General features: G+C 41.8%; 1 protein-coding gene across 7 annotated transcripts in view; it reads right to left on the minus strand.

The window, feature by feature from the left end:
* The window catches only part of LYSMD3 (LysM domain containing 3), a 117472-nt gene extending 93640 nt beyond the window's left edge, over positions 1–23832 (minus strand). For 6 of the 7 annotated variants that reach the window (XM_085632461.1, XM_085632465.1, XM_085632464.1 and 3 more), the window contains exon 1: positions 23620–23832. The gene's annotated coding sequence lies outside the window, so the exon portion shown is untranslated. Of the gene's footprint in view, positions 1–16580; positions 16833–23619 lie in introns of those variants that run through there. The other variant, XM_085632463.1, reaches the window with a different exon arrangement.
* Between the last annotated feature and the right edge of the window lie 3598 nt (positions 23833–27430).

The following is a 27430-nucleotide window of genomic DNA, read 5'->3' on the forward strand; positions in this document are numbered from 1 at the left end:
TTCGTCCTCCAGGTCTCAGGCGCCTGGTGGGGATTTTGGGCCTCTCTCGGGCCAGGTTAGCCCCAACAATAGCAGGTTAGGACCTGAAATTGCCCTGGCTAGATCGCTTATCTGTGTACATTCATGCATGTCAGAGGAACACAGTATGGAATCTGGTCTGAAATGTAACTTGTGTACTGCAGAGGAAAAGAAATAGTCTCTGTCCCCTGGGTGTTTCACCCTCCAGGTGTCCACTAACCCCCCCATTGCTGCTGCCAGTGCCTTCGTGCTAAAGCTATGTTATGCATGGGAGAGTTATGATGAGGAGGGTGGGAACGATCTAACCCCACATCCGTAATACAATTAAGTCCCCCCCCCCCCCTAAAATTATCGATCCAGTCAGTGCTGGAGCCAACGTTCTGGAGAGTTGAGTCAGAAATAATGCTTGCTGCATTTTGTGACCATAAATGCTACCCACTGCTACATCTCTACCATCTAACCTTCCCAGCAACATGACATATATCACCTCAGGGTCAATTATTTGCCCAGTGCACTGAAATGGTACTCCCGCCCTTATCCAGATCAGGGCCCCTCTGGCAAAAGACGAGAAGTTTGTGTGATACACTTGGCCCCGCCATCTACGCGGCAGCGCGGCCCCTTCTGTCGCTATTATATGCATCTTCTAGAGTAGAGCGATTTGTACCCCCCTCCTCACTAAGTACATATGTATTCTGTGGCGTCTGGACATAGTATGCATCCCCCACACGTTCCATGATATGCATTCAAGATCTATGGGGGGAGCCATTGTGCTGGTGTCACCCCTTCCCCATTATCTACCTTACCTTCAACACGTCTGGCCCCTAAAAACAACCCCTGAATTGAACAAGAACCCCAACTCCCCAGGACAGGTACAGATAGCCCAGCTCCCATCCAAACTCGAACAAAGTTACCAGTAAGTCTTCTTGTGGCGGTGGGGCTATGCAGCTTACACATCAAGCCCTGGAGCACCATCAGGCCATACCCCCCCGTGTCGTGACTTGAATTTGGGTCCCGGCTTGCATGCTGCATATCTGCAGCCTTTCCATTAGGAATCAAGACCTCGATGGTTACTCCCTCAGTCTCAGGCCAGTCTACCAGCTGTGCATACTGCTGCTTAATCTTCTCTTCATGACACCATTACACAATATTGTCCGCCGACTGGGATATAATCTTCGTCAGTTCAGTTTCTGAATCCTCGTTGGCACTGGTGGCCAGGGAACCATTTGACCCATCTGCTCCCTGCCCAGTCTTGCTTGATCTAGGGCTAGAGCCACCTTGGCTAAGCTCCTCCACCACTTGCAGCGCTTTACGTCTGAGATCGGACCTCCTTCGAGTAAGGCGCCTGAGTTGTGCTCTTGCTCTTTTGATCTCCACTCACTGTCCTCCGCCCGCACTTCAAGCACTTTAACCTTGGCCTCTACCTGTCGGAGCGATTTTTGTAAGGTTATTACCATCGCAGGGAGGTCTGTAAGTGTTTGTTCAGTGGTTGCCACTCTTTCTTTTAATTTGCAGTGGTCGTCTTTTAGTAGGTTCAGATCTGTTCCAATTGCGTCTATTTTCACCTCTAGCACCTCCTTGGAGGCCGTGATGGCCTGCATAATGACCGTCAAGGTGGGCCGCACAACGGCGGCTCCTTTCTCGATTCCATGCTTTCGTCTTTGTCTGTCTGGGTTCTGGCTCCCTCTACGCTGGGGGCATTATAACCTTTCCGCTTGGATACTTTCCCCATCCCTCTTGGTGGCTCTTTGCGATCACAGTGCTAGTATGTACGGACAGCGCAGGTGGTGTTCAGGCAGGGCCCACAACTCCTTTATGCGTCAATGGGCTGCTCTCTGTGCTGTCCCTTGGCAGGCCGCTGGATGTAGACCTGTGGTCCACAGGAGGAGACTGAACCAGGCGTATGGCGCATTGCGTTCCTGATCTGCGATGCAGAATGTTCTTTAACGGTTGCCCCAAACGTGTGTTCCTGTTGTCTCCTTTAATCTGACCTAATTTATCTGTTTTCCCTTGGCCGCCTCCATACCCAGAGCTCCTCACCTCAGGCTTCGCAGATCTCGTGGGTTATGCTTCCCGGCCAGAACCAGAGTCACCGCTCGATCTCCTGTGATCGTGCCCTCTGCTCACTCTTTGCTAATCCGAGCTGCAGGAGTTTGGGGCCGTTCCTGCCATCCACTGCGTAGCTCCACTCACCCAGATCTTCCTCACTCCTAGTGGTGCATTAAATCAGCGGTTGGCGCTTTCCTCTGGGCCTTCACTTCACAGGCTTTGTTCTTCCAGGCTCGCCGCCAGGTCCGAGGGTGGCCCGGTACACTGGTTGTACTCTCCCCAACTGGGCCCATCCGCCTTCTTGATCAGAGCGAGGATTGTCTGGCCTCCTGCACCAGTATTTACTGAGCGCTCGTCTAGGTGAGAGCAAATCACTCTGTTGTGTCGTTTCTGGAGCAGGTTCTTCCGCCTCACGGCGATGTGCACAGGCCCCTCCGGTGCGCCGCAGTGGGTTGACCGGCTCTGCTCCCTCTCCTCTTGGCAGACGGCTCCCGGGGCACGTCTCCGCCATAGCCGCGGCCTCTCTTCTTGCCTCCGGAACAGCAGTTGGTTGATTTGGTCTCTCTACTCGTTCTTCAGGCTTCAGAGGTTTCGGCCTCTCTGCATCGCGGTCGTCATCTTGTTTTGCACTGTGCGGTCCCCAGTGAGGATAAAGTCGGGCGATTTCACCGCGTTTACCGGCTTCCACTGCTATTTACTGCGAGGAACCTTGCCCTGGGGACTTTCTGCCTCACTAATCTTACAGAATTCGCGCTCGGAGCTCAGGATAGTTGCGATTGGGGATATGCCGGCCAGAGCTCCGCAGACCGCTCCTGTCTACATTGGCGCCAGGTCATGCTCCCAATCCAAATAACTGCTCATATACACAGGGATTTGCTGTACATTTCTGTTTGAGTATGATGATTATGTGGGGAAGAGCCAACTCTTGAGCAGTCTTCTGAAGATAAGATAGTCTAACAGCAATTTATAAAATGCAGGGGTAGAGATGTCCAAATTCCGGGATGTGACAGTAACCTCTTTACAATAAACTTTTCCTCTCACTTTTGTTTCACAGATGTACTTATCACCCATCAGGCTTCCTCACTGTGTTTACTCGTCCTTAGTTGATGGAGTATTTCCCCATAGGTACTGAAAGCAGATAACTTTACCATTCTCAGGGTCCTTAATTTGCATTTTTATAAGAACTGCGCATATAGATGCAAGTTAAGCAGCTGGTGAACACTCAGGGTTATGCACATATTAGACCCAGTTTTCTTCAATCTAACCTCTTTGATGGTTAGCCATCCATTTTCCCTAGATTGGGCTGGCTATTCTGGGGTCCCTAAATGCATCTATCACCATGCAAGCCTTTTTGGCTATCCCTCGTAATGAGCTTCATAGACCAAAAAATGGTCTATACTTAACACTTTGGACTTTAGCCACCTTTCGGCATTTTCTAAACTTTATCCCCCTGATCAGTCTAAACTTGGTTTCCCCAGACCTGTTGACAAGGCAGAGTTGGAGATGAAGCGATGGCTTTACGGGACCTTAAATCAAATGATCCCTATTTTAAATGTTCCCCAAAAACATCTACACCTCTGGAACCGTGGTTTGAAGCCAGAGTTTTGGCCCCGAATAAAGTGTACAATGAGACACAAGTGGCGTAAATCCTAGAACGCTGATAAAATAAACAATAAATAGAGTAGCGAGACAGACACATTACAGGGCCATCAAGATGGTGTTGGCAACATTCATTGCTCAGAAAATTAAAAAAGGCCCCAATGGTCTTCACTATTGTAAAGACGTTTATGGACTATTATTTAAAGCACCCCTACTACTTCCTAAACCCACAGGATACAATGAATTTGCCCATTCGTTTTTTTTTATTTTTTAAATAAAGTCAACATTTTTTTTCTCCTTTCCAGATAGGACCTTTTTGGTCAGTAGCCAGAGCACTTGGGCTAACTATCTTGTAGACGAGATTGTAGGAAAGGTATTAGACAATTTCCAGGTTTTCAACCTTGGCTAATCTGGCTAAAGTAGCCAACCCTATTAAATCGTACTGTCCAGCCTCATTCTCAAAGCTGCCTCAGTGGTCAATTTTCTGGCTATGTTTGAGCTTCTAAAATCGGTCCATCGCTACATCTAGCATTCCCTCTGCCTAGAAACATACAATAGTGAAACTCCTCTTAAACAAGCCAAGGTAGATGCCTTCAAATTAGAGAACTATCGGCCATTCTTCCTTTTGTCATTCTCCATGAAGGTGCTGGAAACATTTATTAATTAGCAACTCTCTATGGATTCATTGTCGCCAATAACCACCTGCATGCCTGCCCAATCAGGAATTTGACCTCTTCACGGCACCGAAACTGCTTTGCTAGCAGTCTCAAAAGAGACTAAGTCTTGTTTGACTGGTACAGAATGAGACTTACTCCTGGGGGGGCGTGGCTTGAGCCCGAGGAAGATGGCGGCATTCCTGTGACTCGCTTGAGGTCAAGGGGCTTTCTGAGGGATTTTCTGGCTTCACTGGAGTCTTGAAGGTCTGCAAAACTGCATAATATATGGTCGGAATGTAAGAGCCTCTAAATTGAAGTATTTTCCTCTTCTTTCTGGCAAGCTTTGACCTTTTATTAACCTTTCTGCTCACAGCTGAGGTATCTGTGACAGCTGCTTAACTTCGGCTCTCGCACTGGGAGAGCCCGGTTTCCTTTCAGTTTGCATTTTCACTGGCAGCATAGATTTCTGGAGGTTAACAAATTGAACTAACATGAGAAGAACTCTAAAGTTAAATTCTGCAGTGATTTATTTCCTCATTTTGCCTTGCAATGCCCTTTCTGTGAAACACATGGCTTCCTGACTAACTGAATGAGAACTGTGGCTTCAAAGCAGTCTGCACACTGAGGAGATTATTTCCATCGCACTCTGAATTTCTTCAGAAAGGTGCAATGTTTTATTCATTTACTGACCCCGGTTCACTGATTATGGATGTTTCACGCTAGAAGTCATATAGAAAAGTGAATTTGGACATTACTCCCTTGCGCTTGTATTAATAGGCTTTAGATGGGCATTTCAGCAACCTTGTTCCTGTGTTGCTAATATGTGTATGTGCAAATATCTGCATTTCTTAGCTGCGTTTCTCTCAGAACCTACAATGTTATATGAGTGTACCACGAGATTCTTTATTTAAAGTGGCTTTATTGGATATGGTATTAAGCTAAGCATGTGGTATGGTTTGCTTGGGCATAGACACACTCTTGTAATGTATTGTGGTGACTTACATTTCATACATATATTCTATTCCATTTAAGCATACAGATATCACTTTTATATTTCACTTCATGCTTATTGGTAAATGTATATTTTGATATTCTGTCATGCGCCAAATGCAAGCAAATTCTGTTACAGTGTGCCTTGCCTACTATTATTATGTGGAATTGCGCACGTAAATTATACCTTGCAGTTTTACATTACCTTTTCTGTATAGGTTTTAACTCTCCCCATTGCATGGGTAGGTTAAAAAAAGTATCTTCATCGCAAATATCTTCACATCGTGGATTTATTGTTCATTCAAAGTCACGTGTGAACTCCATTAAAATGGAGGACTCCCAAACTTCGACGCCCAAAACAGCTGCTTCTACGAATACGACTAATGGCTCCTCTTCTCTTACTAAAATAACAACTAAACGCCTTAAACAAAATCCACCCTCTCCACCCAAGCCTTCTTCGTCTGTCTCCATGGATCTCCTTCTGGAGGAAATTCGAACTCTGCGGCCATTTGTTGAAGAGACAAATTCTAAAATACAAATCTTAACCGATGGATGGGAAAAATTGGAAGAAAGAGTCACCAAGATTGAACATAATGTTGAAACTCTCAGAGCATGTTACAACAAAGTAGACATCTTTCATTCCCAGATTACATCCTTGCAAAAATAGGTTGAAAGCCTTGAAAATAGAAACAGACGCAACAACCTTCGCATTTATGGATCATCAGAAGGCACGGAGGGATCGGATCCCATCTCCTTCTTTCAAAAATTTCTACCGACAGTACTAAATCTACCGGAGGGCACTACTCTCAATATACAACGTGCTCATAGACTGGGCCCACTGCATTCAACACCCTCAAGCACGAAAAGACCAAGAGGAGTTATATTGTATTTCCTTGAGTATACGGACCTCCTCAAAGTGCTTTCCGCAGTTAGGCTCCTGAAGCGCATTTCATTTTCAGGTCAACTGTTCTTCTCGCAAGACTACGCCAAATGCACAGCAGATAGACGCAAAGAATTCCTCAATTTGCGTCCAGCGTTGCGTTCAATTGGAGCTCGTTTTGGATTGCTTCATGTTTGCTTGTTTAAAGTCCCTCTCAACAATAACACCACGACTTATGAGGACCTAACAAAGCTGAAGAGTTTCCTCAATGCACAATGACCAATGCCCAGAAAAGATGGACATTTCCAGCACTCACTTTAAATAGTTTTTCATCTGGAATATATTTGAATAGGGATTAAATCCTCAGTGTGCTGTTTTAACTATAGAAGTTTAGTATACCTTTTGCCATGGTATAATGGTTTGTTTGATCTCATTAATCTCTAAATAGCTCTTCTTCTGTTATATATTGGAATAGGGTTTAGCTTTTCAGTATGTTGTTTTACTTACAGAATTCTAGAATGGATTTTGTCATCGTATAATGGTCGGTTTGTTCTCATTATCTTCTTCCATTTCACATTATGACCTCATAATGTGTTGTGACATATTCCATCCTGTTTGTATTAACCATTATTTTTTCTTTTTACACAGGACCTAACCTCATGTGCTTGACCTTTTAGTTTTGAATGTTGTTTACATCCCGAAGTCTTCCCCGCCTTACCTCATGGAGTCTGGGTACGTCATCATTGCATATGGTCTCCCCCCCCCACATCCTTCCATTGTTTTGTCTTCTTTGTGGATATGATACTTTTTCTTATATTCATCTTTACAGCTCTCACCCCTTCTCCTTTTTTCCCCTCTTCTTTCTTATCATACACGTTTCTATCATTTGCCTCTTTTTCCAATCTTGCTTCTTCCTTTTCTTCATCTTTCCCACCTTTTCAGCTTCTCTCAATTGGTTTTAACTTTTAATATCTTCGTACCTAATATAAGGTTTACTTCAATGTTTTTTATTGTTCCTATTGCTGAATTTTTCACATGTACTATTGTTCACAATTTACGAGATTTTATTGGTTCACTTATGTTTTTATTACTTTCATCTCACAAATGTTTTTGAAAATTGTCAAATGGAACGTCAGAGGCTTGAACTCCCCCATTAAGCGACAGAGAGTCTTATCTCACCTCTCCAAATTAGATGTTAATATTGCGTTACTGCAAGAATCACATCTTACCGAAGGCGAATCACTAAAACTCAAAAGAAATTGGGTTGGTGAAATCTTTTTCTCACCAGGAGATGGCAAAAGGCATGGGGTTATAACTCTTTGTCACAAAGCACTGAATGCCAAGCTTGTATCTCAAGAATCCGACACAGAGGGTAGGTGGATTCTCACTAACCTCCTGCTGGGGAAGACCCCTCTGTCTTTGCTTAACATTTATGCCCCTACTAGCGGTGATGCCACGTATTGCTCTCGTATATCTCAATTATTGCTTAAGTACCCATCAGAAAACGTTATTCTTGCAGGAGACTGCAACCAAGTGATGGACCCGTTTAGGATAAAGGGGGATTTAGAATTTTTATCAATAAACACGCCACACAAAGTTTTCACACAAACTATTCAACAAAGAAACTTATTAGACTCATGGCGCTTCTGCAACCCATCCACAAGAGAATACTCCTTTTTTTCCTCTCCACATCAAACACAATCTCGAATAGACCATATTTTTATTTCGCGCAATATTTCCCAATCCTTACGTTCTGCTGACATAGGCCCTATACTCATTTCGGATCATGCACCTGTTTCAATTCAATTAGACATTTTAAATCAAGCCACATTGCCAAAAAAATGGCGTTTCAATAATTCCTTACTCCTTGACCCTAATTTCAATTCATCTTTTACCTCTTTTGCTCAAGAGTTTTTTCACATTAATTTAACGAATGATGTCTCCTTTCATACAGTGTGGGACGTCTTTAAGGCCACCACTCGGGATTTCATCATTAGATTTGTGTCAAATAAACGTAAAGTTTCCCGCATATTACATAACACACTTCTTGCTAAGATTAAAAAACTTGAGCACTCCTTCCACACCTCCAAGTCGAAGGACTCCCTTAAAGATCTCATCACTGCAAAAATCGCTTTTAACGAGTCCACTACCGAACAGGCCTCCCTATACTTACTGAAATCCTCAGCAAAGTATTATGGTGGCCAAAATAAATCAGGCAAACTTCTAGCCAATTATCTAAAGATTAAACAACAGAAACTTCATTATGATTCCATTATAAATGATAGCCAAGCACCGAAATTCAAAGACACTGAAATACTCCAAGAATTTGTACATTTCTATCAATACCTTTACACACCAGAAAACACACCCTCAGATACAGACATATCCCAATATTTCTCCACGATTCAAAAACATATTAATCCCCAATTAGATTTAGCCTCTTTGGAAGCTGAACTTACACAAACAGAATTGTTAAATGCTTTAAAAACTCTTAAAAAAGACAAGGGCCCAGACGGCTTCACAGTGGAATTTTATTTACATTTCGTTCATCTATTACTCCCACACTTACACACTCTTCTTTCTTCCTTTATCTCTTCCCGTAATTACACTGGATCTTTTTCCAAAGCCTTGATCTGTCTAATACCAAAGGCTGATAAGGATTTACGTTACTGTAAGAATTATAGACCTATATCCTTAGTTAACGTAGATTATAAAATTTTCTTGAAAGCTCTAGCCCTAAGATTAGAACCATATCTTCCCATGCTGCTTGGAAAAGAACAATAAGGTTTTGTCAAAGGTCGCAACATCACTGACAATACACGCTTATTCTTTGACATTTTATCTACATCACCACATTATCCGGACTCCTTGGCGGCAATTGCGTTAGATGCAGAAAAGGCCTTGGATAGGGTTTACTGGCCTTTTATCTTCCACGCTCTCAAGTGGTTTGGGTTTGGACCGAAAATAATTTCTTTAATAGCCCTACTTTACTCTGAGCCCAAGGCCGCCATATCTACCAATGGCCTCATCTCCCCCTACTTTAATCTTAAACGAGGAGTATGCCAAGGATGCCCCTTGTCCCCTTTTCTTTTCAATTTGGCCTTAGAACCCTTTCTCTCAAGAATACGCCAGAATAACTCAATCACAGGTTTTGTCTCGGATCCTCAACAAATTAAGCTGGCAGCATATGCTGACGAGATTTTAGTTTTTCTCACCAAACCACAATCTAGACTTACAGCTTTCATGGGAGAGGTGGAGGCCTATGGATTGGTATCTGGCTATTAACTGAAGAGAGGAAAATGTGAGATATTACCCTTAACCAAATACACCTTTAAGGATGATTTTAATATCTCCAACTCTACTTGGAGCCCTAAACATATAAAATATCTTGGTATCTGGTTCTCTCCCTCTATAAAGACATCTATCTCTTTAAACATAGACAAATGTTCTGCCAAACTTAAAACTTTGGTCGCAAGATGGCATCCCCTTCATCTTTCTTGGTGGGGTCGTCTGGACATAATCAAAATGATGTTGACTCCGATAGTTTTATATATCCTTTCTAACATTCCACTTTCCATTCCATCTAAATTCTTTCAAAAGATTAATTCTATTTTGACTTCTTTTTATGGAATGCTAAAAAACCAAGAATGGTGTTACAGAAATTAACAAGACCAAAATCTGAAGGCGGTGTCAATTTCCCCCATTTTTCCAATTATCACAAAGCCTTTCAGTTACGACAACTATCAAATTGGATCACTAATCAATCTGAAGATAAACCTCTCTAGGTGGATCTTGAGACCTCGTTTTTAGCTCCCTTTTCATTTCAGGAATATCTCTCCTTTACTCGCAAACCACAAAAGCTCTCTACTCCCATAATTAAGCAATCCTGTAAACTACTATCCACTGCACCCCACTTAGTAGTACATAATTTAGACACTTGTCTCAATTCCACAATTTGGTACAATAAACAAATCCTTCTCAACAGGAAACCTATATTTTGGAAGGCTTGGAGAAATAAAGGTCTACTCTGGGTTCATCAATTTTTAGATCAGGGCACACCCATTCAATGTATGCAATTACAATCTCTTTATCATTTGCCTTCTTCCTTTAAACCTAAATTTTTGACCTTGCAGAAAGCAATACTTGATACTTATGCTAAACTCAAATCTTCACCTTCCTCACCCTCCCACCCCCTTTTCCCATGGCATAACCTTATGCACATAAACCCCAAAGCGTCCACCATGTATTCTCGTTTAATGGTACCTCCTGAGATCCGAGACAAAACCAAAGTGGAACTCTCGTGGGAATCCGATCTGGGAACAAATTGGCCTCTCTCTTTTTGGAACAGAATTTGGACGAAATTTAGGAAATCATCCAGAGCGGCCAGCACAACACAAACACTATTCTTTATTTACAACAGATTGTTTCTTACTCCCACATACCTACATAAAATACACAACACAAATCTCAACACTTGCTGGACATGTTCCCAGGTTCACGCTGATCTCCGTCATATGCTTTTCACATGTCCACATGTTTTTATATTTTGGAAACAGGTCTGGCATCAAATCAACACTATATTTCACACCACAATTCCACTCTCCCCTACATTTTCCTAGGTAGTTTAACACCGGACCGGAAAACAAGTCAAACCCAGTTACCACTTATTGATTTAATAGCTGTAGCTTTTCAGCAAATATAAAAAAACTGGAAAGATTCCTCTAAATTGTCCTATTTAGCTTGGTGGTATGCTGTATGTCACAATCATCGCCTCGATACAGCACTCGTTCATCCTAGCTCTCTTGCTACTAAACGTTCTCACCTTTGAAGCCCACTCACACAATTTCTAGACGATATCGTGAAGAAAACTCCTTTACCTGCTCCCTCACAACAAGAAGTGACCAAGCCTCCTTGACCTCCTATTGTTTATTTATGATTATGTTTAATTTATCATTTTCTATAATATATATATATATATTTTTAATTGTGTATTTTTGACATGTACTGTTATTTACGATTTCTGTGAACGTTTGCTTGTATTCATATCATCTTCTATATTATCCTTTTACTATTTTAATGGATATTATATATCGTTATTGCTCTTTATTACATTTTCATGTATTTATGTATTAACAAATAACTGCATATATGAAGTATTGTTTTTATGGTCATAATAATCTTTCCAATAAACCTTTTCTTGAACTTAAAAAAAAGAATGAGACTTACTCCTGAATGGACATCTTGTCTTACCAACACTTGAGTTACTTATTAGGCGTAGCCCTTTAGTATAACTGTTTCTCCCATCCTACTGCTCATGCCACTTTGCTTTATCCACAGTTTAAAAAGAAACCCTAGCAGTCAGGTGCACTATGCAATCATTTTGAATTATGAATTTTCTGATTAATAATAACAGATTAATATTAAACTGAATTACCCTCGAGGCCATTTTCAATCTCTACCTAGGTTGTCCCATGGGGTTTACTTTTCAGCCTACTTGCTTAGCACCATGGCAAACAAATGCCAAAGAAGCAACAACACAAGACTGACCCAGTCTCGCCGACTGGAAACAAAGGGGCTCCTGGAGAAAGCATGTTGCAAGAAGGCCACCACTACAAAGGTGTTGCATCGGATTATGTTGGAATGGCCACTTAATTTGTTCTCAAGTTAACTTTGCTTTTTGCACAAGATACACAGACTGCCATCGGACAGTAAAAACAACAACACGTACTAATGTAATTCACTTTAAAGCAGGACCAACCTTAACTTCGAAGCAGATGCCAGGTCTAAGCACCAACTATGTAACCCATGGAAGCTGAAGCCAGCTAAAACCCATTAGCAAGTAGCATGGTGACCTTAATGGATACTCAAGCTGTACTGCACACACATGCAAATGCCCCCTTTATTCTCCAAAAGGTGGCCAGACGTGCACAGTACCAAGGAGGTTGCTGTGCTTTAATGCATGCTGATGCAAAGCAGATCTTAATCAGAAGGACAGATTAAGTGCAGAAAGTGGCCCATCTTACAAAGAAAATGGCAACCGTCACCAGTATTTTTTTCAGTGCTTAGCTAAAACTTTCAGCGCCTGGCTAACACTTTCAGTGCACCATCATAAGTCAATTAAAGAACGTTAAGCCTTGAGCAGCGGCTCAGAACTTGCGGTCTGGGGATCCCTGGCGGCCGTGACACCTACTCAGGGGGGTCCATCAATGCTTAGTAAATTAAATATTAACAGATTGATCAAGAGTATATAACTAAATGAGCAAAATATAAAATTGGAGAAAAAAATGTAATGTTCAGTAAATGTGAAGGAATTTGAAATTAGATGGTGAAAATTAAGTTTGTATCATCAGATTGATTCATGGGACCAGACCTGTGCATTGTGAATTAAATAGGTCACTATTTGTGTATTTATTTGATAAATGCTTGTTTTTGTACAACTGTGTTAAAATCATTTAAAATGCTTAGGCTAGCGTCCCTGGCTTCCAATAATGACTCAGTGGAGGTCCCTGGATTCCAGTAATGATCAAGTGGGGGTCGACAGAAGCCAAAAGGTTGAGAACCACTGGCCTAGTGTATTAAATTGCAATACATTTTAAAATAATAAAACAAGTGCTGCAAGCCTGCACACCAAGAAACGGCATGGAGAACTTAAGGACAAATTCTGCTCTAAATGGAATACATTTGTACACTTATTAAATTAGAAAATAAGTTAAACTTAACTAGCGTAGACTTATCACTCTGTCCAGGGTGTCGCCAAAGCCGCCAGACATTCCCAAGTCACTCCGTCTGAACTCTCGCTTAAATCCTGCACCAGCTCCACGTTCAACTTCAGGTAATCTTATGATAGTAAGTGCAACATTTTACAATGATGTGTATGTACAAACAAGGTTTGGAATGCTTCTTCAAAGTGGCGCCATCCCACCACTTTGCAAGCTCAATTTTCTTGAGCTTCTCCAGTCGCATGAAGTTACTTTTTAATCCTACACTTTTTACTAATGTAGAATCTTTATGTGCCATAATCATAGTCTGTCATTAAACAAATCAAACATCTTTTCTCGATTATCATCATAATCCATATTTGTTAAGCTTATAACTATTCAATTGACAGTGTTGGTAGCCCACAATAACTTCAAACACACCAGAACAAGGGAAGAGGCTATAGCAAACCGCACCAGACAATACAAGTTTTGAGTAAAACAATTTGTATCTATCATGGAGTGCAAAGAACCTAGAAGAACTCCCCTTTATACTCCTGAATAGGGAAAGAACTTCCCTTTAGAACAAAACACACTTGGTTCAGCACCCTAGAATTGCTTTTATATCCATGTATTATACAATGTGCACATTAAGAAAATTCCAGATTTCAAACATGATCTGTTCTTGTTTTAGACTGTTCTTTATTGTATTTCCATTAAAGTCCACAAAGCCATAGCCAATGCGTTTCGTCTCCCTCAGAGACTTCTTCAGGGCTATAGAAAAAGACACATATATAGAGACATTTAAGAACACTCATATACAAATATGAGCGAACTAACACATCCATTAAAATTTAAAACACCATTGCATATCCTAGTATTGTTCCGTTTCTGAAGTCAATTACATCATTTTCCATTATTTCAAACGAACAAGGCCTATTTGCATTGGAGAAATCACAAAAGGGGGAGAAAGAGAGAGAGGGAAGCAGAGAAAACACTTTCCTTTAAATCAGGGAATGAGTCATATATTGACAAATGAATACATATCCCTATAGATAAGGGGAGCGCGGTCTTATTCTGAATTTATTTATATGTCTATAGTCATCACCAATAATGACAAACCTCAGAACAGGTGACTAAGTATTTTTCAAAATGATTCCTTGACATCCAAGATCAAATTGTAACTATGTGGTACATGTTATGTAAAGTTAACAGAGTGGTGATCATTTAAGACCTTATCAGCTCATGTATAACATTAGTGATCCACATTAATACATTTAAAGTTAACCTTTACCTTAGTTTTATCAAAGAGACATTTAAGGATATACGGAATGTGATCCTTACATCACATACATATTTTTTGGTTCAGAGCGACATTTTTCAGAAAAGGAATGGCATATTAGTGCTCTAAGGTATGTTAAAGTGTGATCATTATCTACAGCTGAGCGGTCAATGAATCAAATAGTACCAAAGCCAGGTCTATTCTTGTAGCATCATGTAATATACAGTGCAGTTATATAAGCACTTTAAATCAATTTATGTGCATGCTTTAAATCCATATATACCCAATGACTAACATAGCAATGCCACAGAACTCAAATAGGTTTTTATCACAAAAATTATTTTTTATGTTAGAATTAATCTATTGACATATTCAATACATTCCATTAATAGAACATAGAATACTATTCCATGAATCATATCATGTATGGCAACTAGATGACTATTGTCTCATTATCTACAACATATACAGTAGTGTATGACACCTTTTGAGATTAATTCTAACATAAAAAATATTTTTTTGTGATAAAAACCTATTTGAGTTCTGTTGAATTGTGTTCACCTTTGTGACAAATCTAAAATATGAATGAAATTTGAATGAATCCTCAAGGATCACTTATGCTTTGTTATTGAATATACCCAGTTCCTTGGGGAATAGTGGGTTGCCTATTGTTGTGTTGCGTAACATAGCAATGAGTCACTGGATAAGCATCATGCATGAAAGTCTTGTTCTACACTCACCGCGACAATAACTCGGCAGCATAGGTACGTGTCAGCTAGTAGTTAAGACTGTGACCAGGGCAAAACTGTTCGTCCTAGAAGAGACGTATCGTCCAATGTCACAATTACACAATCATGACCGAGCGCAATATTATCATACCAAGTTTCTCTTACCAAGGTCCTTTCAACACTCACCTGATATTTGGCGCGGTAACTAGAATATGATCAAAACTCCATTCTGATATCGGGAGTAGGACAGAAAGACGGTGCAGAAATCAGAATTGATTTTTGGACCTGAACAAAGGAATATAACATCTTTGATGTTACATGTATGGGCATTGTTACATGATAATTCATAGCTTTACCCTGTTGTGTTATCAGACTCTACAATGCATTCCATAAAAGTTATGAATGCAGTATGTTCACCAAACATATATTAAAAGTCCCGTATTTATACGGAGAGAGAAATATCAAGTCAGTATAGCAAGGAGGCACAGATTGTTAGATCTCTTCTTATACTATTGTCTTCTCCTCCAGTGCATTTCCAATTAATCGTAAATACAATTTGATATGCTGGAGGTCGCATGACCACCAACTAAATACTGAAACCCACATACTTATATGGGCAAGGAGAGGTACATCTTGGATATAGCAACCACGCTGCATTTTAAAATGACATTATACCCGTTTAAAATTCATGCTTATATTAAGTGAAAGGTGTGCAAATGACCCCGTCTTTAAAACAGTTAGTTGAAAGAACTGGAATTTATTATGCGCATGACGATGAGTAGCTTCAGTTTCTATTGACATAGATTCTGTCACTGATGTAAAGTTGCAATGTAACGCGCATGAATAATCATAGTGCATTCAACGCTCACCATCGGCCCAGCATAGTGGGACGCTAGATGGACAAAATCGATTTTTGAGCGTGTATTCAAATTAGCCGTTTACAAAGGTCCTAGTATCTGAAATACAGACATGGACCAACTGTTACTCTCCGAATTTTGTTAAGACACCGATTGCCACCATACCCCTAACTATGCTACACTCACCCAGAAAGTGGCATGGTGTGGCATCTTAGTGTTCTATGCCTGTTGCTATGTACTATAGAATGTTATGATGTAAATAGCAGAGTCTGTTCATTGTTAGCTGAGGACTGTAACCTGAAGCAGCTGCTTGTAGTTGCTGTCCGTGGATGGGATCCTTTCTTAGGAATAAACCTACTATCAACATGAATATGGTGTACCCTCTTTATTACACTTGGCGACTGAGGATGGCTATGGAAGGATCTCAACACTAAAGCAAGAAGGACTTTCATTTGATCAAGATTTGTTCTTCTACTTATCAAAGGTACTGTTTTAAAAGTTTTTTTAAAAACAAGAAGAAGGGAGGAAAATCATCTTTCCGCTAATGTTATTTCTGGCCGTTAGACTTGCTTCTCTGTTAATTGTGTGAGAGGTTGGACTCCTGCGAAGCACCGCTTCTGATGCGCTTTATAAATCCTCATGCTATTTGATGAAATACACCCCTGTTAAACATCGCTCCTGTTGTGCTTTGAAAACTATAGCATTTTTGGTGACATCGTGGTATCCTATCAAGAGCAATCTTTCCTTCGCTTAACACGGCCTTTGGTAACGGTTGGTCAATGGAGGAGTGAAACGATATTGTTTTCCATTGAATCTACACGCGCCTTACCTTGGAACTCCAACACTTGGCGCTCGAGCGGCGTTCTTCTTGGCATGCGCTGCGGGTGATTGTGGCTGGCAGAGGTTGACTGACGTTCTCTTTACTCTGCCTCATTCTTCTCAACACTGTGTTCGAGCCGTGTCTCCCCTGGGCTTCACTTCCATTGTTGCTTCACGCTTAACACGTCACTCCGTCACGAAGCGTCCGTTGTCACGGCGACCTTCACGCTTCATACGTCGACGTGACGGCCATTTTGGGAAACTGCATAACAACGCTATGAATTTACTTTAATTGGTGCAAATGACGAAACGTTGCTCTGGGATACAACGAAGCGGACGCTAGCATTATACTTCAACTACACAGGTACTTCCTTGTGTGTCATACCAGTGATACACACACTAATGATTCAATGAAGCGGACGCTGGTGTTATACTTCAATTTCTCTGCCTAACACCACAGGTATTTGCTCGTGTGTCACACCAGTGATACACACACTTTCAATTAACACAACATTACTCTTCAACAGTGACACACTCACTTAAGCGGTAAGCCAGTGGTGGAATAAGGAATATTATTAATCCTCATCGTTACATTGTGTGTCCAGACAGTGACACACACACTTTGCGAGTTACTACCACAGTACAATTATTTATTTCATAGATTTTGGGGTATGTCTGATGTGTAATGCTTAGTTAAGCAATCTGAGTGTCTCAATAATTTTCATTTTGTTAACATTTCTTATACAGCATGCAGAATGTAACTGCACCTCCGTTTTTCTTGTCATCTCCTGGAGACCCACCCATTAGATGGCAAAAATGGCGCAAGGTGTTTGAGCGATATGCTAGGGTATGTGGGGCTTCGTTAGGTCCGGAAAGGAAAACAGCGTTACTACTTCATTGCTTAGGCTCAGAAGGTCAAGACGTATTTGACCATCTTCCTGAGCTTGAAGATCGTACCCTCAATGAATATGAGATATGCATGGCAAAATTGGACAAACACTACTTGCCAAAGGTCAGCACAATACTAGAGAGGTACCATTTTGGTCGCAGATCGCAATTAGACGAAGAGAGCATTGAAAATTATATAACTTCTCTTAGGAAGCTAGCCTCCTCTTGTAAATTTGGTGCCACTCTAGATGAGCGAATACGAGATCAATTTATGTTGGGCTGCAACATTGAAAAAGTTAGAGAAGAGCTATGGCAGAAGGATGAACCGACACTAGATGATGTGGTAGTCATCGCTAAAAGGATTGAACATTCAATAAAATGTGTAGATGTTATTAAGAAAAATGGTGATGTTAAAGGGAAAAGTTCAGTCCTAGCAATCAAAAGTAACATGAAAGAAGAGGTAGAACACAAAGAGGTCAAGAAGAGAGGAGTATTCAATGAGCCACAGAGTAAATTCAACTTGTCTCTAGTCAAATGCTTTCGCTGTGGGAAAATGGGTCACTTTGCTAATGATAAACATTGTCCCGGTTGGAAAGCCACCTGCACCAAATGTAAGAGGAAGGGACATTTATCCATAGCATGTAAAGGGAAAAATTATAAAGGCAAGATCAATGAAGTTGATTATGATGTGGGTGATGATTTTGTAACTTTTGAAGATGTAGACTGCGGTCAAATTCAAGTTCAAGTCATACAAAATGGGGAAAGTAAAAATTGTCCGACGGATGAGATTCTTGTTGAAGGGAAACCAACTAGAGTCCTTTTCGATTCTGGGGCCAAAATCACCATAATATCAAAGGCATTCTATCTCAAAGAGATGAAACATAAAACTAAGGTTTTTCATCCAGACATTAGACCGTATGCCTATGGTGGTGAACCAATACACTTATTTGGCTATTTCTGGGGTCTAATAGATTACAAGAACAGGCTAACTAAAGCAAAAGTGTACATTTCACAAAAGGGTGATAGCATACTAAGTTGGTTTCACCAAAAAGATTTGGGAGTGATATTAGATCCTAATTCCTCACCATCTATCATTCTAAAAGAAAATTTCCAATCTAAGTCTATCTCAAGCATCCATCAAATTTCTGACAATGAATTCTCACACATGTTGAGAGAGAAATTCCCTAATGTTTTTTGTACTAATTTAGGTTGTCTCAGAGGTTACGTTCACCACATTCGCTTGGTCAAGGATGCGAAACCTGTTTGTTGTAAAGTACGCAATGTCCCTGTTGCTGTTAGGGATAAGGTTAAAACTGAGATGGTGAGACTTAAAGCAGAGGGGGTTATTGAGGAAGTTGAGGCAACGCAATGGGTTGCTCCGGTAGTGGCTGCACTTAAACCTGATGGCTCTCTCCGTTTGTGTGTGGACCTCAGAGAATTGAATAAGAGTGTAATTGTTGATCGGTTTCCTTTACCAAAAATAGCTGACATGTTAATGTTGTTAAAAGGGGCAAGAGTGTTCAGCACACTAGATCTGAGATCAGCATATCATCAGATCAGATTAGATGAAGACTCAAAAGATCTGACTGCTTTTGTTACTCCTTATGGAACATACAGGTTTCTTAGGCTTCCGTTTGGTTTGGTATCAGCTGCGTCTGTGTTTCAGAGGGCTTTGGAGAATGTGTTGGAAGGCCTAAGTGGCGTCAGAATTTATCAGGATGACATATTGATCTTTGGAGTGGACAATAAGGAACATGATACGAGACTCTTAGAGGTGTTGAACAGACTTAATGATTTTAGATTGACTGTTAAGATTGACAAATGTAAATTTAGGAGAAATTCAATTGATTATCTTGGTCACACTATCTCGGAAGGTGGTGTATTACCGAAAGAGGGTTTGATCACCTCGATACAGAAAATGGCCTCTCCAACTAATAAGGAGGAATTGATGAGTTTTTTGGGTATGGCAGAATATTATAGTAAGTTTGTTCAAGATTTTGCCTCGTTGTGTGTGAATATGAGAGCTTTATTGCGCAAGGGTTGTGAGTTTGTTTGGAATGAGGCGTGTGAAAAGGAGTTTTGCTTTCTTAAAGAAAAGTTAAACTCAGCCCCCAAGTTAAGCAGCTTTGACCCAGACAAAAAATCGATTCTAATAACTGATGCCAGTCTGAAAGGGCTGGGAGCAGTTCTTCTTCAAAGGACAGGTGGCAAGGATGACGTTATTCTATTTTTGTCAAGGAGTTTAAGGGGCGCAGAACAGAGATACTCCGTAGTGGAAAGAGAGGCTCTAGCAATTTACTGGTCTGTGAAGAAACTCAAGAACTTGCTGTGGGGTAGTGTTTTTGAAGTTAGGACAGATCACAAGCCGCTGTGCGAAATTTTCAAGAAAAAGGGCATTGATGCTGTCTCTAGTAGAATCACTAAATGGGTTGTAGGTTTACAAGACTATAATTTTGACATCAAGTATCTTCCTGGCGTAGAGAACAAAGTGGCTGATGCACTTTCTCGCCTTGTGCTTAAAGATGAAGTAGAGGATGAAAATGAGAATGAGCAAGATGCGGAATTAGTGTGTGTTATTGAAGAAAACATCGTTGACAAAGTAAGATGGGAGGAAGCTCTTCAGGCTGACGGTGATTTAAGGAAAGTTCTGGAGTGTATTAATGCAGGCTGGAGAGTTAAACCTAAAGGCAATGAGATCTTAGAGAGGTTTTGGCATGTTAAGGACCAACTGTCGGAACAGAATGGTCTCCTTGTTAGAGGCATGAGACTTGTCCCTCCAAGTTCCATTAGGGAAGAGCTAATTTCATTGGCACACATAGGACATTTAGGAATTTCCAAAACAAAGGAAAGACTGAGATTAGCCTATTGGTGGCCCGGAATGGATTTACAGATTGAAAGGAAGATTAGGGACTGTATTGATTGTGCGTTAAGTGAGAGAGTAGCCAAACCTAAGGTACAGCCCATGGTCATAAGAGATCGTCCGGATGGACCCTGGAAAGAGGTAGGGTTAGACATCGTTGGTCCCATTTGTCACGCTAGTACAGAGTGGTATATACTGGTTCTTGTTGATTTTTATTCCAGGTGGCCAGAAATAGCTATCACACATGGAATTGAAACGAAACATGTCATATTGTTCCTTGAAAAGCTCATTGCTAGGGAAGGAATACCTGGCTGCATTCTTACGGACAATGGTGTCCAATTAGTTTCTAAAGAAATGGAAATATTCTTGTCAAAACATGGCATTAGACATAAAAAATCCTCACTGTATCACCCAGAAACGAATGGAATGGTTGAGAGGTTTAATCGTGTGCTCAAGGAAACCATTGAAATGGCTAAGTCGTCTAATGTAGACTGGCGTCCGGAAGTTAGGAAGAAGGTAGAAGTCTATAGGTTGTCACCACATGCTGTCACCAAGAGGACACCTTTTGAGCTCTTTAGAGGTAGGTGTGCCAATACCATTGTTACTCCCCCATGGGTTAATGACATGCAACCAGGCAGATTTAGTGAAAATGAGAAAAGTGATTGGCGACTGGCAGAATCAAAGAATATTGAATATAGGAAAAAAGTTCATGATTTAAGGAAAAATGTGAAAGAGACAGTGGTCAAGGTAGGAGATTGGGTTTTAATAAAAAATCCTTCAAATAAAAAGGGTGCTACAGCATTCTTGAAGCCAATTCAAGTCATTAAGATTTTCAACAATGCTGTTAAGACTGCTGATCACCGCATTTGGAATTTGAACAGGGTGGTGGTGGTTAGAAAAGAGTTTGCTTCTAAGTCTAACCAAGCCCCTAGCATGTCTGATCCAACCCACAATGCACCCAATGTAATTCGGAAGTCCTCCAGGGTTTCTCGTTCTCCAAAATATTTAGATGATTTTGTCAAGTAAGTTATACCAGATTGCTTTCCTGTTTTGCTGTAAGTATGTTCTTACACTATGTAGTTTACTTTGTTCTTTTACAAATGTACATTTGTTTTGTTATTTATTAGGAAGGGAGATGTGTGGCATCTTAGTGTTCTATGCCTGTTGCTATGTACTATAGAATGTTATGATGTAAATAGCAGAGTCTGTTCATTGTTAGCTGAGGACTGTAACCTGAAGCAGCTGCTTGTAGTTGCTGTCCGTGGATGGGATCCTTTCTTAGGAATAAACCTACTATCAACATGAATATGGTGTACCCTCTTTATTACACATGGTAACCGATCAAGTCTGTACACATCGATTTCGCAGTAGAGAAACCGAGTGACTATTGGCAGGTGTTTTTATACTAAGAATGAGTTGCGCCTGAAAGTGTAAACACAAATGAAAACCACGAAGGGCGAGTCACGTGGACCATCAACATGGCGGCCATTTCAGAACGGTCAAGGGGCTGAGTATTTTTCAATATATATTATGGAATCCTCCATATCATGGCATATGCGGAGGCTTATTCCAATCCTTAAATATTAGTCAAATGTTAAAATATTCTATATAATATGCTCCACCTGGTTATATAAACATAAACAAGAGCCCGAGCAGGATTTAACGTGGTCAACAAAACCGGCTGTCATTTGCAAAAGGTCAAGTTACTAATCTTTCTTCAATGTCTATTGGAAACCCTTCATTGCATATTTACGTGATTGTCTTTTCAATTACGATGAATTGGCAGTTTCAGTTCTATTCATACATGCATTTCTGTGGAAGGTTTGGAATGCACTGGTTAGCGCTATTCAGGAAGCAAATGTGATTTTGGGGAATTTTGTATGGACCAGATAATGAAATTAGAAAAAGAGAAAGATTAATGTATTACGCCATTGTGAGATATCAGCATCAATAGAGTAAGACGTTGAGGTGACGGCTGACTGGATTCACTTCTACCATAATTTCAGAAACAGGTTCAAGAAAAATAGACCATCCGCATACATGCCAACATTTTGACATACTAAAGAAAAATATCAACAACCAAAATCGGGGGACTGTATTTTCCACATATACTTTACTTGAAGCAGAGACAATTTCCGACAGGAGACTGCTAAAATAAGGCACTTTTGCCTTAGAATTTGGAGTTTCCCCTCTGAATCAGGTCTCTTGGCATGCCTGTCAGTTCCTGCCTTGTGAAGCATTACCAGTAATGAGCATAGAACTAGAGTACTTTAAGAGACGTGTGTCAAACTTCATCCTGCCTTGCTATGAGGACTGAAAATATGGGCTTAGAAGACATAAAGGAAAGGATTAAGTGGGTTTGAGTGACTAGGTGCCCTGAAGAAAGTAGTTGATGAAATATGCAAAGCATACAAGCAAATTAGAGAACCAGAACCAGCGAAGTGCAGGGGGTGAAATTTACATGAAAACTAATGCCATTTGGAACAACTGTGAAACCGTAAAATTATCTGGAAAACTGAAAAACTAATCAGGCCTTACGAACGTGGTGATTGTCTTTCGTTGTTGAATTTGTTAGCATTCTTGATGCTTTCCTATTCTGCAAAGGGTATGTGCGGGAAACATGTACCATTTTAAATTGCCGAGAATCCATGGATTGTTTGGGGGTGTTCTTTTGAGTCTACCAACACTGTTACGCATTCTGTGCCTTTGCTCTGGATTTCGAATTCGAGTGAAATTGAAATCTCAGTTGAAGACAGGACGGCGACGAAATCTCCGGAGATGTGGACAGACTACTCTTTAATAGAAGCACTTATTCTACTAGCCGGACTAAATTAATAGACACATTTGTTTTACCCGCAAAGGCCGCACCTCGAACTTTCGGGGTATGCACTTCACTGCCAATATATTCGAGGTGGCACAAAGCTGATTATAGAACTAAGAAAATATTTAAAAATAACTAGTGAACTTATTTCCCCACGAGTCAACTAAAATCGAAAAGTAGCAAAGTTCGCCAAAGTATACTTTAAAACGAAAACAAAACAAATGCTTCCTTTCAAATACGCTTCAGTGGACTGATGCAAGTTCCTGAAACCACCTGCATGAGCCTAAATCACAGGTAGCAACGTTCATTAATGGAGCCAGTTGGGAGTTTACTCCCTGTGGCAAATCCGTGCCGGGGGGGGGGGGGGGATGGGCAGCAGCAGTCCAGCTAACCCAGCAGGGGAAGCACAGAGCGCGGTGAGCGCTCTCCCACCGACCACTTGACAGCTTACTTAAATAGTGACAGTCGCACCACACTCACCTCGCTTGTAACAGCGACAGACGCCGGAGTAGAGGAACTGCAGGAGCCAACTCTGTTCGGCCACAAATAACACGTAATTGGACACTAAGGAGAACACCAGTACGACGGCATAAGAGGCGGGGGCTAAGCTCGAGGTGGGCACCGCAGCGCTCTGTAACAATTTGTAAAAGGGAAGGCCGGGGATCCCAGAAAGGGACGTAGCAGATAGGACCAGTAGCGATTGCTCGCGTTAATTCAGCCAATCTTAAGGAACAATACAGTCTCGGGCAGCCCACAGCCAATAAACAACAGGCACAGCTCCCTAGCCAATCTACGTATGAGTTTTCATAACCAATCCAATTTCCCTACACTTTCCTACCATTCAATAACTTTCCGCCAACGTGTTATTATTATGAGTTGTGCGAGCTACATAGTTTCACCACTACTAATGTGGATGGCGCTGTTGTAGCGAAAATAGGCAAGTACGTACGCGTCATGGTAAGCCAATACCTGCTAGTTCCAAGTACTATACACAATATGCATGTATGCCAACAATCTTGATTCCTGCAGGATTCAAGGATACTACATTTTTCAAGGCTGCACACTTCCTTTTTTTTGCAGCTTTATGCAGCACGAAAACGACCCATAGGTTTTGGAGCACTTTAAATGAGCAGAAGTTACATTACAGAAGGACACGTACATTTTTCTTTTTGGTAGGTACGGGTAGATTAAGTGATTTGCCCAGAATCACAGGATGATGAGCCGACGCCAAGGCTCAAAACTGCCTCCCCAGCTCCAAAGTCTGTAGCTCTGGCTGTGAGGACACATCCTTTCCCCTACACTAGATAGACCACATGCAGGCCACAATAGAAGTCAATCAGAGAAATACATTCTCCCGATTATTTAAAAAAATCTCCCACTTTCCTCTTCCAAAATGTTGGCATGTATGAATATGTCAGTAAGGGGTGGAGCCCATTTCTATGTCAGGACCGGAGGCTCCGATTATGCTTCTCATTTTCTTTACTGAAAATTCTCAGCAGCCAATCAGAAAAGTAAAAAATAAAATACCCACTACAATACCCATAAACCTTAGTGGGTATCACATGACAACCATAGAGTAGACCCCTATAAAAGGAGTACTAGAGAATACTACATCCTCTTTCTTTGCTGCTCCGCAGCCAGTTAAGTGTTTTCTCCTTATTCATTTGTCTACATGCATGGTGCTTTCTGCTTCTGTCATTGTGGAGCGGGAGACGGGGAGTGAGGACGCGCGCGCTGCTTGCGCAGTCCTCTTTCTGGCTCGGGTTTTCGGCCGATTCCGCGCATGCGCGGTGGCCATATTTTGCATACCGGGTTTCCCTCAGATTATTTACCGGTATTTCTGGAGCGCAGGAGCAGCGCTTTTCATTGCTCTACACCCACGACCTTTGCTAGCCTCTCAGCGACGTCCAGGTCTTCAATAGGGCTTGGGCTGTATAATTGGCATAGGCTCTGCCTAGAGTGGCATTGCTAGGCAAGCCCTCCCTCCACATTTGAATATCTCTACACACTTTGGAATTTCTACATTCCTGTGTTGCTTGGCTTGCCTGGGGTTCGCCACTCCCCCTTTATTTGTCACTGTCATTACTCTTACAGTTATTTCCACCCCTGACAGTGCATATTTTCTCCAAATTTTCCTCCTGTGGGTATATTTTGTCACTTCTCAGTGCCAACAATCTCTGACTATTTTTATGACGAGACAGACTATTTTGAGGAGGAACCCTCGGGGTCATTGGAGCATGAGCTCGTCGATGCTCTGGATGTGGGAGTCCAGCACTCCATTAATAAGGCTATGGTCAGGGCTATTGAACCCTTGAAGCGCCATTTATGTAATTATGCCTTGCGGCAAGGCTGGTTGCCTGGCTCAACGTCCCGTTCCTCATCTGGTGGTAAGCGTTCTAAAAACCTACACTCTTCAGATTTTGCGAAGCTAGCACAAACCTTGGCTTCTGACCATTGTTATGGTTCTACGTCCAAAGACACTTCTTCCAGCACGCCTCCCAGAGATGATGGTAATACCTCCTCTGGTACGACGTCTGAGTCGGAGGCTTCTCCTCCCCCGCTAAGAAACCGTGCAAAGAGCGGTTCGTGGACGCTCCCTCTCATCCTAATTTACTGACCTTTGAGCCTTCTGCAATTGTCCATCCTAACTCTTCCTCCTGGCTCCCCTCTACTGAGGTTGCAGACTATGTACATTCCCACTTGCGTCAACCATTTGATAAAGATGTTAGAGCGCGTTTGCGTTCAGAATGCCCATGTCCAGATCTGGCAGACAAGGTGGCGGATACTCCGGAAGTGGAGCCTTCCATGTACACATATCTAAAGAAATAGACAAAGGATCCAAAGAAAGGTATAGATCGTGCATGGAGGTCCTGCCAAGATAAGGTGCTCGATTTGTCAGGCCCCCTAACGAAAATTTTGGATTTGGGTTTTAAATCCAAAGCCTCAGGGCTGATCATAAATCCTGATGATTTAATTGGATGGGCTCAACGTGCCATATGTCTATAGGCAACGCCAATTGTGCCATGTCCAGTGAGCGCCGCCGCTCTATTCTTTAAAAACTCGATCCGAAATTAGCGGAGTTGTCTTCCTCTGAGTCAGGCCCTTTGGCTCAGGGTCTTCTCTTTGGTCAACCTTTTTTGAAGGAGTTGACTAAATTTGTCGCAACCTTCAGTGGCCTTGACAAGGCACAAGGTTCCTTAAAGCGGGCTTTTCGTCCGGTTTTTGGACGGGCCGGACGACATCGGGGGCGGTCATTCGGCCGAGGTTACCAACGAGGCACCCAGCGAGGCTATGATTCCCAACGTGATAAATATCAGGATTCCCCTTCTTCCGCCAACTTCTATCCCACACGTGGATCCCGCAACTACAACAAAAAAGGACGCTATGGGGGTAACCAAGGATGTCAACGGGACGCCGCTGCTTCAGGTGAGCTTGATTCCCTTTTCAGAAGTTCAATTGGGGGGCCGACTCCAGTATTTTCTCAACAAATGGCAAGAAATCTCGCAGGATGCGTGGATCCTGGATTCGGTGCAGGGTTACAAAATAGAGTTTTTTCATTCCCCCTCTCAGACTCTTCACCCGCGACCGATGGTTTTTTCCCATCTGGATCAGGTTTTCATTTCCAGCGAGATCGAGTCTCTGCTTCAGAAGGGGGCCATAGTGCGGACAGTTCGTCATCCCCAGGGCTTTGTCAGCAACGTCTTCCTGGTTCAGAAGAAGGGGGGTGGATCCCGGTTTGTCTTAAATCTCCAGGAGTTCAATGGCTGGGTGGTATATCGTCACTTCAAGATGAAGGGAATCCATCTTCTTTGCAATCTCCTTCAGGAAGGGGACTGGATGGTCCGACTAGATCTGAAGGACGCTTATCTCTCAGTGCCCATTTACGGGCCTCATCGTCGTTTTCTTCAGTTCCAATGGCAAGGACTGTGGTACGAGTACAAAGCCCTTCCTTTCGGCCTCTCATCAGCACCTTGGTGCTTCACGAAACTTCTGAGGCCTGTGGTCGAGTTTCTTCGCGCCAGAGGCGTTCACCTCATCATTTATCTGGACGACATTCTCATCATGGGTCACTGTCCTCGTCTAGTATTGCGACATCTTGCCTGGACTATAGATCTATTACAGAATCTGGGATTCTTAGTCAACTCTCAGAAATCTGTGTTGATTCCCTCTCAGTCTGTCGAGTTTCTGGGCTTTCTAGTCAACTCCCTCACTTGTCAACTTCTCTTACCCAATCAGAAGATCAGATCGATCAAGAGAGAGTTGAGGTTGATTTTGAACAAGCAGACTGTGT

The sequence above is a fragment of the Triturus cristatus genome, chromosome 2_1 (assembly GCF_964204655.1).
Source record: "Triturus cristatus chromosome 2_1, aTriCri1.1, whole genome shotgun sequence".
Taxonomy (NCBI): Eukaryota; Metazoa; Chordata; class Amphibia; order Caudata; family Salamandridae; genus Triturus; species Triturus cristatus.